At 42.6% G+C, this 15256-nt stretch overlaps 2 long non-coding RNA genes across 4 annotated transcripts in view; one reads left to right on the forward strand and one right to left on the reverse strand.

The window, feature by feature from the left end:
* Positions 1 to 15256, forward strand: part of LOC119240680 (uncharacterized) — a 247840-nt gene that overhangs the window by 42333 nt on the left and 190251 nt on the right. The gene's annotated exons all lie outside the window — the stretch shown is intronic.
* On the reverse strand, positions 6619 to 14935 carry LOC129145460 (uncharacterized). The gene is made up of 3 exons (XR_008551022.1): positions 14829 to 14935; positions 7745 to 7909; positions 6619 to 6987 (listed from the first exon to the last, which is right to left on the reverse strand). It is a non-coding gene; the product is annotated as an uncharacterized LOC129145460 (long non-coding RNA).

The raw sequence follows: 15256 nt of genomic DNA on the forward strand, positions 1-15256 counted from the left end.
CCTGGTATGCACAAGGTAGTTCGTAGTTCCAAGCCTCAAGAGATAAAGGATGGACAGTGGCTGGACCAACAGTAAGGATGGCTGAGTTTGGATGGAAGCACCTAGGCTCAGTGAGGATAGTTTAGGGTGGGACATTGCTGAGCTGAGCCAGGAGTGTAGGGGCTGAGGTCTCCATTTGCCTGGAACAGAGGGAAAGCGAATAGGAATCAATATGCCTCTATAGGCACTAGAGAATTAGCTAAAAGATATTTGGACTTTAAAAGGTCATTTGGTCCCTTGATTCTCAACGGTATTTCTGCTCATTTGAATTATCTGAGCAATGATCAGAAAATACCATTTTCTGGACCCCATCCCTGGAGAGTCTAATCTCACTGATAACAAAATGAGGTTGGTTACTGGCTCATTAGGTCATCCTAATGTGTGGCTACATCTGAGAACCACTCATTTACCTGCCATCTCCCTTGACTGTGAGGAACTGAGTCTCAGAGGCTCTCAGTAACTTGGACTTGAAGGTCTGCTCTCTTTACATTTTTAGGCTGAATTCCTGACTTCCTGGCCTTGTGTCTGGCTCAAGCCCTCAAAGCCATGCATGTTGCTTTATAGGGCTCAGAACCTATGCTCGACTCTGGTCAGAGTCTGAGCTGGAACTTGAGCAGTAAAGAGGCTCTCTCTCCAGAGGGCACAGCCTGGCCCCCAGAGGGAGGGCTTCAGCTTTCCCTTGTCTGGGTTGAGGAGTCTGGGTTGCTAAGCAACGAGACATTCTCAGGCAGCATGTTGCTCCTCAGTGGGGCTGCTTGGCATGATAAGGTTCCTGGGGTGGTTTCTGGAGACCTCCCTAGAGTTCTGAAGGGCAGCAGATGGGAGATGTGCGTGTGAGAGTGCGGGGTCGTTCCACGGCAGACAGAGGTCCTGTGTCTCACAAGGTTTGGCATTAAGAGAGCCAAGACTGTTTCTTCTTCTTCTTGGTCATCAGAGGAGCTTATCTTGAAGTGGGAAAGATGGCTTGTTACAGCCTGAAGGCGCCCTTCACAGTTTTTTTTTTTGTTTGAAAAAGCTTTCAAATTTACAGAAAAGTTACAAGAATAAAAAGAGTACAAAGTATACCTAGATTTCTTTGCTTTTAACATTTACTCCATTGGGTTTATTATTGTTATCTCTCTTTCTGGGTGTGTGTGTGTGCGTGTATGTGTGTATCTTATGAAAATAAGTTGGCTGCAAAATAAGGTAGTGCCCCTTACCCTGCACTATTTCAGTGTGTATTTCTACCCAGTAGGAATATTTGCTTTTCTTTCTTCTTCACAGAGCACAGGATAGTTACCAACAGAAGTAAGTTTAATATTAGGACAGCATCTTTCTCTAACTCATTGCCTGTATTACAGTTTTTTTTTAATCCAATTTTTTAAAATTTATATTTATTTATATATACAAGCACTGGGTACAGTCAGAAGCGTGGGAGGGTGAGAGAATTCAGACCCAGAGCGGGGAACAGAACAGGCAGACTGACAAAATACACCACTGAGGGGAGCAGTGGGCGTGGCAGGAGAGGTCTGTGCACCATGTGGGACCCTTGCCGGTGGCTGGGGATCAAACCGGCGCTGCAGAGGCTGTGGGCAGCTTCGCAGCCCAGCGCTCAACCACTGCACCACCAGGGGAGGCCCTGTATTATAGTTTTGTCTATTAATCTGATGATGACCTTCAGGGCTTTCTGATGATGACCTTCAGTGCAGAGTCCAACCTGTGATAACTGGTTGCATTTTACAGTCTTGTCTCTTTAGTCTACTTTAAGCCGAAATATTCCATAGCCTTTCTGTGTCTTTCATAACATGGGCATATTTGAATATAGAGCCCCCACCCCCACCTTGCTGGAAAGAATGCTGCTGATGTTGGTTTCCCTTTTGTTGCTTGTCAAGAGAATCCGGACTATATATTCTAGCCTTATCAACCCTTCCCTGATGCTGTAGCCTTCCAGGGTGCCACACAGAGAGTCATTCAGTTATCAGTCTGCCCCTTCCTAATTTTATCCACTGGTCAAAATGCAGTTCAGCTTCTCTGCTGTACAGCTACTACTTTAGCCTTTGCAATGAATAAACCCTCTAGGGGTCGGGGTGTATGTGTGGCGGGAAGTACTTTAAGTACCTGCAGGCATTAGGAATCCCCTTCCCCATTTAGTATATCCTATTGATAATTTTTGCTTGAACCAGTCTTTATTCTGCTGGTTTCAAAATGATGAGTTTCCAACTCTGGCAATCTGAAGGCTCTTTTTAAAAGCCTGTGATAGGTGATTCCTAGCAAGATTCATTTCTGACCTTGGGAGGCAATTCAGCACTGAAAAGGCTCCCCTGCTTGTCCATCTGCACACACTACCCGCCCCTGAAGTTTCCCTCCTCTCCAAGCACTAAATTTTCAAAAGGAGCAAGTATAAAGTGTTTTATGAGCATGTACTAGAAGAAACTAACTTAATTTGAGGGTGGGGACAGCCCATCCTGGGGAAATGAAATGACATGAAAGATGGGTCCAAATTATCTGGGCAAATAGTGGGTGAGCAGCAAATGCAGACTGTCAGACGCAGGATATAAGGGGACTGGGAGGCAGGTGACTTACAGTGACACCAAGAAATGGGTAGGATCCACATTGTCCAAAGCTTTGGGAAGCTTGAAAAGGATTTCATTTGCTATCCTGAGAGCCAAAGGAAGTCTCTGAAGGATTTGAATAAAAGAGTGAGAGAGAGTAAATTAAAAAAGCACTCTGGTTCCTGTGAGGGATATGGATCCAAAGAGGTGGAGAAAGAAGGAAGTTGAGTGTAAGTGGGGAGATCAGTTAGGAGTTAGGAGGCTGAAGGGTGATGGCCTGGGGAGAATGAAGGTAGAAGGGCTGGAGAGAAGCTTTCAGATTCCTCATTTCCCATCTCTCCGTGGGGGTCACGGATGCTTTATAAAGCTTTCATTCCTAAGTTTAGACACAGGCAGTGCCCACTAGGGGAACCAGGCCCTCAGCCTTGCTGGGCAACGCAGAGTTCTTGAAGTTTACTGCTGTTTACTAAAAGTAGCCCACCGTGGACCAGAATATCCCTTGTGGTTAATTAATTCGGTTTGCTGAGTCATTTGCTTGCTCCTTTCTATTTTTACAGAAGGAAATGATCTTATTACTAAGCATTTCCCAGTTTAATTTGATTTGCGTAACCATTTGCACTTCAGATGTGTTACAGATATGGCCCATTTTGGCTGGCAGACAATGTGGGATTACAGTGGATTCTTCTCCCCCTCCCAGCATCCTTTGCTTTGACTGCAGTTTTTATGGCACATGATACTTCCCCATTAAGTTTTATTAGATCCATAATTTTTTTTATTAACATTGAGTAATAGCTGTTTTCAATGGCATGACTCTTCCGAGGAGTCCTCGATTTGTAGTCCATGATAACAGTAGCTAAATTGAAGTTTCTTCTGCCAGCATTTCACCCGCAGTAAATCCAACCATTCAACCTCATCTTGCTTAAAAAGCCATGAAATTCCCGGACATTATCAGAAAAATGACCACAGTCAAAGTGCTCTAAATTGAGATGGAAATTGAGCCCTGGCCTGTTTGAATCAAGATGTTTCATAGTTATGGGCTGGGAGTGGAAACTTTCAACCCCAAGTTAAAACTCCGCTCTGTAGAATTTCTCATATTAGGGGGCTTGTCCATTGGTCCACAGTTCCAGATTGGGACTGTGTCTGATGGAAACAAAAGGAATATTTTAATGTTAGCAACAGTGGTTGATTTTCTTCCCTCAGGTTAATGATGAAATGATGTGAATCTACTTAGCAGAATGGGAAAGGGTGTGGGACTAGCTGCTCTGAGCGCTGTCAAGTGTGAATATCTGTAACCTCGAATTTCCAGTAATTCTTTTTTTAAAAGGAGATATCTTTAGTATATCTAGTTCAGTTCAGTTCTGTCCATCCATCGCACCATCATCCATCCCACCCTCTCACTCTGTCATTAAAACATTTATTGAGTACCTGTTATATGCCAGACTGCTCCTAGCTGAGGAAATGCATATGAATAAGATAGTTCTCATAATCAAGGAACTCATGATCTGGTAGAGGAAAATGGTAGGTGAATTAATAATTTCAGGTGATAAATGCTTTACTAGAAAATCATTCATTTGTTCATTCAATAGATGCTTACTAAAATGCTCGCTATGTATAAATTAATGTGCTCCTCTGGACACAGGACACAAAAATGAAAAGTCAAGTTCTCTACCAGAAAAGTTAAAATGCAGAGTGATAAAAGGGTCTAGTGGAGGTATGGATAAGTGTGATGGGCATAGAGGGTCTCACCTGCCTAGATGAGTCAGAAACGCTCCTTAGAGGAGGTAGCTCTTGAACTGAAACTTGAAGAGTAGAGCTTTTCCAGCATAATCTCAGTACCCTCCTCCTATTCATTCAGTGTTGAGAAAATTAACCTCTCTTCCTTTTATGCTTATGTAATTCAAAATGTCATGGTTGGCTGGCATTTGGCAACAATCTATCCTGAAGACTTTTGAGTATTTTTCTCTGCTACTCAGTTGGATAAAGAAAGGTGTTTACCTGATAATATATCCTGTGTGAGTGGGTAATGGGTGATGTTTATGATTTTCCTTGGTTTTAAGTGGAGTTGTGATGGCAATATTTTAAACTTATCTTGGGGCTAGAGGGCCTGACAAATGCATTTCCACCATGCCAAGGAACTGGAAACCAAAAGCGACTGTGTCTCGAATGAAATGAAGAGTCTGACAGAATACATCCTATCAGTGGAATGAAATTAGATATCTGTCAAAACGCATTTGTCCTCTAAATAACCATCCATATGTTTTATGTTTTGGTATAAATAGACATTCATCAGTTTATCACAACTGTGCTGTCAGAGACCCAGCAACTAGAACCAGAATTTTAAAGACCTTTCTAGAGGGAGGAAAACTTTTTTTGGGGGAAGGGTTGTTTTCCTTATTGCTTCTCTCTTCTTCTCTCTTTTTGTGATTTTTGTTGGCTCCCTTCAGAGCTCACAGGTCATTACTGAAGAGAAGCGAAGCCTCTATTTAAAATCAATCTAATAACACTATGTTCCAAAGCATTAACTCCTTTCTGCAATCAGCTCCTTGCAGAGATTATTTGCTTCTGCAGCTTGCCTTCTTCAGGTGTAGCCTGTCGGGGGACTGCTGGGCTTGTGACCACTGGGTACCTGAGGTGTGGGCTCCCTCCCTGCAGCCTCCTTGCTGTGGATGTGTGGCCCTGTGTCAGGTCCAAAACAGGGATTGGCGGTGAGGCTCACTATGGGCCTTCCCACCTTAGTCTGGGTCCTTCTCCATGCCCATTTGTGTGGATAGTGGACTCCAGGAAGCAAGTTCTGCGGAGCTCTGAGGAGCTCTGAGGAGAAGAACCACAGGACTGGCAAGTGAGTGAGCCTTAGGAGGTGGGCATCTCAGTCTGTTTCTGGGCTGGGCACTGCTAGAACCATTACTGTCTTGTCAAATATTCTGTCCAGTGAAGAAAATTAATACGGTAATTTTGCAGACAAAAGCACATTTTGACCAAAGTTTAAACTACTCATTTAAATAAATCCCTGGAATTAATGCTGTGATTAACATTATTATTTACATTATTAGGATAGAAAAACACATGGCGGAAGAATCAAGCCAACCAAAGTTGCCCTGCAGGAAGGAAGAGCAGAGTAGAATCTCAGGTCCTGGTGCCAGCCTGTGGACTTCTAGTGAGTCCTGGACCTGGGATGCGACTGTGAGGGGAATCAGACACGGGGGACTGTCATGTCCAGCATGCAGCAAATTTTGATTGTCTTAGTGCTCATTATATACTACTTTAAGTGCAGCAGGTGTAACATCAAAGCATACCATCTAATGATAACACATATGAATGATTAGTCTGCTTTCTTACTATTATCTATCTACTTCAGACAGTAGGGTACCAGGTGGTTTGTTCTCATGCACATAATCTTATCACCCCCTAGCTAGAGCTTGGGAAGTTCGCTTACTATTTTTGTTATTCTAAGACTGTGGAGACCTGACTCCTCTCAGGTCACATTCCAGGCACTCAACACCAGGTCCTGTCACTCAGAGGTTTTCCTCCGAGATGCATGTGTTTTCACATGCCTTAGGGACTCAGGTCAAGGCCCTTCTGCTCACTGCGCAGGGTCTCTCCCAACACCAGCCACAGTGCCAACCTCTTGTCTTGGTCCCTTCTCATCACAGGAGGTCAACTCCAGAACTATTACTTGGTCATCTAGAACTTTCTCTAGTGTTCCAAAGGAGTCATATGGTGCAAGGACCCAAAGGGTCATGGAAAGAGATGGTAAGGAAATCAGATTTAGAATCTCTAGCTCAGGTTCCAGATCTTGGGCAAAGCAGAAACATAAATGGGCCAGGGAAGAGTTAGATGGAAGGAAATATAACTTTACTTGCTTACACAGGACTCACTGGATGCTGACTTTAAACTCTTCATTCCATCTTTGTGCTCCATGTTTACCTACCCCCATCCCACCATCCCAGGTGACATTAGTCAGAACAAAGTTTCCATCTGGACAGATCTTGGTGTTTCAAACTCTATCAACTTGCTGAGAAAAATCTGTTCCTCATCTTAGAAGCCCATATATACAACATTCTTTTATCATATTTGTTCCATGTCACCATTAGGATGGACCCATTCCAGCATCTTTAATTTTTAGGTATGTTGCTTTTCTAAAAGACAAAATTTTCTGAAGGAAAGAAATCGGTCCCTAGCAAAGTGCCTGCTCAAGGTGTTTTGAGGCCATTTTAAACCTTCGTAATGATACTTGGTTAGCTCTCATGTAACGTGTGTTGACATCCTCAGGCAAATAGAGGCGGCTGGCACCACTGTGTGGTGAGTAGTTTGTTCTTGGCCTTTTCAGTGGCTAGATCGGAGAGGTAGCTTGCATCTTCCAAAGTATTCTGATGGACATTGAGAATTGGCTTCAAATTGTAACAGGCCAATCTTGGACCTGGAATTTTTTAGGAAGAATGTTTATAATTTTCTCATAGATTGCTGTGAAATGTTTTAGCAAAATCATAATAGATATCTGTGGTTGAAAGAATCAACACAAAATGAAACTGACAGCAACTAAAACTACACATGAGTTACTGGTAGGGAGCCACATGATGTAATTTAGATGGGCAGAACTGGATCAAGGAAAACTGAATTTGTTCAAAATGGTAACAGAGGAAGCTTCCGAGAATTGACAACTGATTTTATACGGACAAAGCTTGGTCAACGAATCCAATATTTAAAGTTATATGGAAAACAATTCTGATAATTTTGTTAAACAAATAGATCTGGAAGAATGAAAAATGGTAGAAGAATATTTATATATAACAATGATGGAGAATTTAAATGGACTCAGTGGAATTGATCATTCTCCCCTGCTTCCCTGTGGCCCCTGCCTGGTGGGGGAGGCAGCAGACTGGTACAAAGAATAAGTGTAGATGAACAGCAGGCTCTAGTGGCTTCACAGCATATGAATGACCTTTGGGGTATTGGTAGCAAGAAGAGCTATTACCACAATGAGCCAGAACAGGCAGGAGGAAAATGGAAGGCACCAGAAGTCAGTCCTGGGAGCCCCCACTGGCCCATCTAACCAATCCTTCCCTATTTCTTACACACAGACACAGACACACACGCACACATCCAAACCCACATACTCACATGCTCTCATGTACATGCATGTATGTGCACAAGTACACACACACACACATACTCACCTGGCTGGCAGTAAATTCAGTCTCAGGTCCCGTGGAAATGACAGAGAAGGTTTCTGTGTGATCAGGCTAGGTGGTTGTGAGAGACACACCTGCAGGTGGGTTATACGCATATCCGTGGACTGAACCAGTTATGTCGGAGCAGTTGGGTTAATAGGATGGTGAAGGCTGCACAGAGAAGGTGACATGAGAGGTTGGCCTTGAAGAGTAAGGTGATTTTAGGTCTGGAAAGTAGGAATAGCAGCATTCCAGCTGCTCAGGGTCACTCAAGAGTTGGTGAAAGGGCCTGCAAACCCACCCAACTTCTCAAAGAAAGCCCAGTGGTGGTAGTCTGGAGTGTATTGAGTCCACCAGCCCTGGGGTGGTGGTGCCTGTTGGGGGGGACAGTCTATGTGGATGCCTAGGCAGCAGACCCTGCAGACCTAGCCCTACATACGGGTCCTGAAGATCTGCTTTCAGGCCCGGCCCTCGAGCCCTAGAAGTGCAAGGGGAAGCAGCTGCATCAGTGAGCCCTTTTATCCAGCCACCCTGGAGAAACCCCAAGAGTGAGTGAGCAATGCAGGGGGGGAATAGTTTTTCAGTATAAAGGGAAAAGAACCTCAGCAAATCAAGAGGGGCTCTGACAAGTTACCCAAGGAAGGAGCAATTACAGAGCAATCAACTTGCACACAGATTTAAACACAGCCTGTTGTGAGCGCCTGCTGCTCAGGGAGGACAAAGAGAGCCTGCGTGACTGGGGATCCAGGCAGGCACCCCCGCACCTTGCAGGAGGCTGAGGCCTGCATGCACTTAGGGTCTCCAGTGGTGGAGAGACCTGCTGGTAGGAAGGCATCAGGGTCCCACAGAGTTAGAGTCCACTGCAAGGGGTGGAGGTGGGGGTGGGCAGGCTGCCACATCTGCCCTACATGGTGGCCACACAGGTGGCTCTCAGCAGGTGAGGATGGGGGCCACCCTAAGAAGCCTAGTCACAGCTGCAGCTCTGGCCACCTGTCCCAGGAGGAGCCCACAATGGGGGGGGGGGGCAGGTCAGTGCCAAGTCACCTCCCTGGGACTGAGAAATTTTTGATGATCTTCAAAGCTATAGTGTTGTTATTTCCCCCTTCTTTTTGAATAGTGCCCCCCCCCCTTTTTTGTGATTCTTACCCTTAGATGAGAAAATGGAATTTTCAGTAGCCCGGGGGGTGGGGGTGGGGGTACCCTGGAATCTGAAGTCCAGCAGACCTGGCTGCCAGGGCTAGCTGTCTGGCCCTATGACCTTAAGTGAGACTTTTCAGAACCTCAGTTTCCTCAACTTACAAAACTGCAACCCAGTTTAAAAAAGGTATACTTTTTAATATTGAAATAGATTCAGATTTATGGAAAATATGCTGAAGTAGCATGAAGTCTTCATATACTCTGCATCCACTTTCTCCTATTAACATCTTACATCATATGGTACACTGATCACAGATAACAAATGAACCAATATTGATAATTATATTTTAGCATTTTCCAAGTTTTAATCAACTGAAAACTTTGTGAGAGCTTGTTTACCAAATTCAGGGAAAAATCCCCCACAAATCTGATAAGAGTTCCCTTTTCCTGTATTGTGTACATATAAACTATACTAATATAAAAACATTTCCATAATCTTGTACCTCTCAGGTTAACACAGTACCCCCATGACGTAAACCCAGAGGTACTAGTTTGCCAATGTCCTGACTATTCATGTTCTTACTCCAAGGTCATCCTTAATGAGGTCAAAGACTTTCAGTGAATATAAATACAATAACTGAACGTGACTGAACTCCATTGTGGTCTTTATCAGATGGGCTGTCTGATTATACAAGTTTTCCATTTTTCTATGAGGTAATTGTTTTCTAGAAATGTGTATTTTGTCAATGTCACATTTTTATAGGGAAAAGTAATCTACTTTATTCTCTGTTTAATCCCAGCTCTTTGATAAACTATTAACCATAATTCATACTTTAGAATTTTCAGTTTTTTTTCCTACAGTCTTTATTCTCCTATGTCCCCATATTTCTTAAAGTTCCATGTCTCCTCTTGACTGTGCCAGTTTCTCAGATTTTCTTTGTGTGTGATATCTGACAGTGTTTAGGAGGACTGGTCAGGAGTTTTATAGAATGTTCTCCATTGAGGTTTGTCTGGTGTTTTACTCCTAATGAGACAGGGGTGATGGGTTTTTGGGAAGAAGACACAGAGGGAAGTGTGAGTATCAAGGATGCCTACTATCAACATGGCTTGTCACTGTTGAGGCTGACCTTGGTCACCTGGCTGAGGTGATGTTTGTCACTTCTGCAGAAGTTCCTTCACATCCCTTGCTCCTTTTCCATACTTAACTCTGGAAGGAAGTTGCTGTGGCACCCTCTGCAGGGGAGAGCATCTATAGCAATTACCTGGAACTCCTCTGCACTTAGGGATTTGTTTCTTTCACCCCCCCATTACTTGTATCAGTGTGAACTCTGAGGTATGTATTTTATGTTGTAGGTTCTAATCCTGTGCTACATTACTTTCTTGCTCAAGTTGTTCCAGCTTTGGTGATTGGGTTCTTCCTTTATTTTAAATTGAAATATTTGTTTTCTTGTTGAATTTGAAGAGTTCTTTATATATTTTTGATAGAAATCATTTATCAGACCTTATTTTAAAAGGATTTTATCCCAAGTCCATGGATTTTCTTCTTCCCTTAACAGTGTCCTTTATATAGCTATTTTTTTATTTTAATGAAGTCCAACTTAGCAGTTTTTCCCCATATATCATGAATTTAATGTTGTATTTAAATACTCACCAAACCCATGTTTTTTCCTAGAACTTTTATAATTTTGCATTTTATATTTTGGTCTATGAGCCTTTAAGTTTATTTTTTGGGTAAAGTGTAAGGTCTGTATCTGGATTCATACTTTGCATATGTTGGAAAGACTTTGGATTCCTTTGGGACAGCCTCCATTCCTTAAAAAAATGAAGAAGCCATCATCAATAAGTATTGTCGATTCATGTGGAGAACAGATCTCACTGTTTTTGTAGAAAGCCCAGCTCCAGTCTTTGCTCCCCGAGGAAGGGACAGGCTGAGGCCAATTGGAGGCCCCTGGTCTACAACACAACAGGTTCCGGTGTCTGACATAAGATGCAGAACAAGCCCGGGGAGCACTTCCACGAAGAGGAAAGGGAAATCACCTTTGCGTCTGACATAGAATCAAATTCTAGCTTCTCTTTGACTATCTCTGTGCGAGTGCCTCACCGCTCTGAGCTCTGATGAAATCATAGCTAACCCTTCATTGGCACTTCTTATGTGTCAGACATTATTTGGAACCTTTTACATGTATCTCGCTTAATTCCTATAGTAGCCTCTTTGGGTGGGAAAATATTACCTCCCTCAACACGCTTTACAGTCAAGGAAATTAAGTCTCAGTCAGTGGGGAGGGCTGTGAAACACCATATTTCTCAGGCTCATTGGGGTAATTAAATGATGCAGGGCATGGAGAGAGCTTAGCCCCATGCCTGACACCCAGTAGAAAGCAATAGATAGTGGTTATAAGAAACTTCTTTTCTTAAAAACTTTTTTTAAAATTGAGAACATTAAATGGGCAAGACAAAAATGTACAGATCAGTCATTTATCACAAAGTGAATACCTGTAAAATACCACACAGGCTGAAAGCAAAAGGAGCATGCCCAGCCCCCAAATATCCCCCACAATCACTACCTCTCTTTGCACCCAGAGGTGCTCATAGCTTGACTTTTTTACAAATCACCTTTTTACATAATTTTTTTACTGCAGTGTATATTCCTAAATACTAGTTCCAAAAGCTTTTGGAACTTTATATAGTAAATTATGCATTCTTTTGTCTGACTGCTTTTACTCAACGTGATTTGACATTCATTGCATGAAGCTATAGTGAGTTTATTTTCAGTAAAGCTTTTTCCCCCCATAAAGCTGTATATTGCTTTATTGTGTGAATATATGACAGCCTTTATCCATCCTTCTATTGATAGGCATTTATGTAGTATCTAGTTTCTGGCTATTATAATAGTGCTGCTATGAACTTTCTTACGCATGGTTCTCTGTGCTTATCCCTGAAATTACTGAAACCTAGAGTATATTTTGTTCAACTTTCGTAGATACTAAGGTTTTGAATGCTATTGTAGTACTAAGGTATGAGAGTTGCTTTTGCTTCACATCTTCAGTACTTTATACTGTCTGCTTAGAAGCCATTTTGGTGAGTGTGCTATTGAAATTGGTATCCTTAGACCCAATTTCCATATCAGTGTATGTGAAGTCTTCCCCACACTAATAAGCAGTTCTCAAATTCTTGCTGGGTGCCCAAGAGTTCAACTTAACCCTGACACTGTTTACCTGGAGGTGGCATCAGATTTCACTGGTAAAGGGCTCAAGTCTCTCAAGACCACGCTCCACTTCAGATATCAGTAGCATGCTCAGTGTGCTTCTTACCAACTGGTTATAAGTCAGGGGTTCCCCTAAGCCCCTTCTCAGGTTTGATTAATTTGTAAGTGTGGCTCACAGAACTTGGGAAATCTGTTTAGTCACTAGATCACCGATGTACTACAAAGGACATGAATCAATAGCCAAATGCAGAGAAACATAGGGTGAGGTACTGAACAAGGGAGTTTCTGTCCTCATGAAGCTTGGAGCCCAGAAGAGTGGCACATGGAAGTGCCCTAATTCCCCAGCCTGGAAGCTATCTGAATCCCCATCCCCCACCCCTTTGAGTTTTTATGCAGGCTTCCTGTAGGTGTGATGGATTAAATCACTGACCATTGGCTCTTGACCTCAATCTCTAACTCCTCTCTCTAGAGATCAGGGGTGGGGATGAAAGTTCTGACCCTCTAATTATATTAGCTGGTTCTCCTGCAGCTAGCTCCTGTCCACAGATACCTCTCAAAGTCACCTTATTCACTCTCAACACTTTGGAAGATCCAGTGGTCTGAGGAGCTGTGAGTCAGGAACTGTGGACAAAGACTATATTTGAGATGTGTGTATTTGGTCATCTGAAGTGTGTATTTCCTCTAAACAACAATATTGTAGCTGTAGAATCTCGCTGATCTTAAGTTATATTTTCTTGATTATTAATAAAATTGAGCATGTTTTCATAAATTTATGGCCATTTGGATATCCTCTTTTATGAAGTGCCTGTTCAAATTTCTTGTCCTTTCTGTTTATCTTTTTATTTCAATTGATTTGTAGATATTCTTCAGATAGTGAGAGCAGGAGGCCCTTTGGAAGGATCTCTAATCTTGATTTTTTTTTTTTAGGGGGGGGGGGTGCCTGTGTTTTGTTGTTAGGAGTTTAATAATGGTGTGCCTAGTTGTGAGTATCTTATCATTTATCCATAATGTGGTTTCCTATTTTCCATCCTATTCTGGGGAGGAGCTTCAATTAAATTTATATCAGGGCCTCCCTGGTGGCGCAGGTGGTTGAGTGCTGCGCTGTGGAGCTGTCCGCAGCCTCTGCAGCACGGGTTAGATCCCGGCTGGCCGGCTGGCAAGAATCCCACATGGCGCGGCAGACCTCATCTGTCTTGCCTGCCGCTCCCCTCAGCAGTGTATTTCAGTCAGTCTGCCTGTTCTGTTCCCCTCTCTGTCTCTGGTGAATCCTCTCACCCTCCCGCACATCTGGCCTGTACTGTGGTTCTTGTATAAATAAATAAATATTAAAAAAAATTTTATATCAGCTCTTATCTTTCTATTTCTTCCTCTAATTTGTGCTTTCCAGTCCTCTGGCTTTCTTGTTCTTTTCTGGAAATACAGCTCCATGAATGAGCTCTTCATCTTTGCTAAACACTGTTTAACTCACCAGTTAGGTTGTTAAGTTTCAATTATTATGGCATTTAGTTTTGAACATTCCATCTTGAAATTTCTAATGCTTCACCAAATTTTTCAATCTTTGTTAACATTCCTTTGCATAGAGAGCACATTTGTCTTGAGGTCTAAGTGTGATAGAACTTACATCTGAAGCCCACTGGTCTGATTATATTGCTTGATCTTCTTACTGGTATTGTCTTTATTGTCTTATTTTCTCAGGTGTCTGGTTATTTTCAATTCTGTGCGGGATATTGTATTTGCAAAATTGCTCGTAGAAATAATTTGAGGCTTAAGATGTTTCTCTTTCCAGAGAAAGTTTATATTCATATCTACAAGGTGTGTGTGTGTGTGTGTGTGTGTGTGGAGTATACTAACAATTGGAGATGACTTCAAATCAGTTTTAGGGTTTAAAATTATTTGAAGTTGAGCCATAATCCCTAAGATGGCTGTACACTTCTGAGTCCCAACTCAAGAGGACTCAGACGTTTCCTGTGGTGGTCTCTGTACTACTATATTTTCTGTGTCCCCTCTCCTCCACTATTTCTGGAGGCATTTATCAGCTTTCAAAGGCCTTCTCTGGAATTAGCAAATATCTCCAGAGAAAAGCAGCTCTAAATGCTGGATATACCTTCTAGGGGCTCCATTATCTCCCAATCCCACAGCACTAATGTTTTCTTTATTAGCTCTCCTGATGCCTTCAAGTAGATACCTTTATATATCACTGAGAGTTTTAGCACTATGATTGGGTCTAAAGATAGTCTGCCATTATCAGAATCTTAAGGCTCCTATCTCCTCTACCCAACTTGAAATGCCTATCTCCCTAAATTTCCCCCTTATTTACATTGATAAACATACAGGCTGCTTTAGTGCTATGATTGCACAGGTAAAGTTTTTAAACAAATTATTTGCATTTTGGGGGTTTTAACTTTCTCACTTACTGTGTCCATTCAGTGTTTAAACCCTGACTCAGGTGCCCTCACTCTACTCCACTCAATCTGGGAAGTTGACTTTCATATCATCTCACCTCTCACTTTCCCTTCAAGGTAATAAGACCCACCTCTCTCCCCAATGTAGTATCCCGTAACCACTGTAGCTCAGTATGACCTGTCCTTCTCTTGGATTCCTCTGCCACTTTGTGGATGATACATATTAAACTGTTAACTGAATATATGTCAGTTCATCCACTAACATTTCTCTGTGTGTAGATTGTAAAATCCTTGAATAAGGCACACATTATCTTCTTTACAATCTGCTCAGCTTCTAGTCCCTTACCTTGCACATGTAGATACTCAGGCATGTACTTGGTTGAGCATCTCAGGTCTGGCCCCCCCAAATCGTGGCATTCACATCACATCACATCCTGTCACACTGTAGCACAGAACACTGCATTCCTGTATTGAAAAGGTTCCATTGCCTGCTCTGCCCACAGACCCCTGCTCCAGGAGCCCCCTCTGATGCCATATACCCAGTCATGAGCCTCATTCCCCTACTCTAGCTGACTGATTGGGGTGTATCCTTGATCTATTCACCAATCAATTTGTTTGTCAAGATATTAAATGAATAGGGTGTTTGAAATAAGGAGCTTGAAGTGCTTTAAAAAGTATGCTGCAAAAAGTCATATAGATTCCACATAAGAGTTCATGAAGAGGGCCTCCCTGGTGGCGCAGCGGTTGAACCCTGGGTTGCGAAGCTGCCCACAG

The sequence above is a fragment of the Talpa occidentalis genome, unplaced genomic scaffold (assembly GCF_014898055.3).
Source record: "Talpa occidentalis isolate TD23 unplaced genomic scaffold, MPIMG_talOcc4v2.1 talOcc4.12, whole genome shotgun sequence".
Taxonomy (NCBI): Eukaryota; Metazoa; Chordata; class Mammalia; order Eulipotyphla; family Talpidae; genus Talpa; species Talpa occidentalis.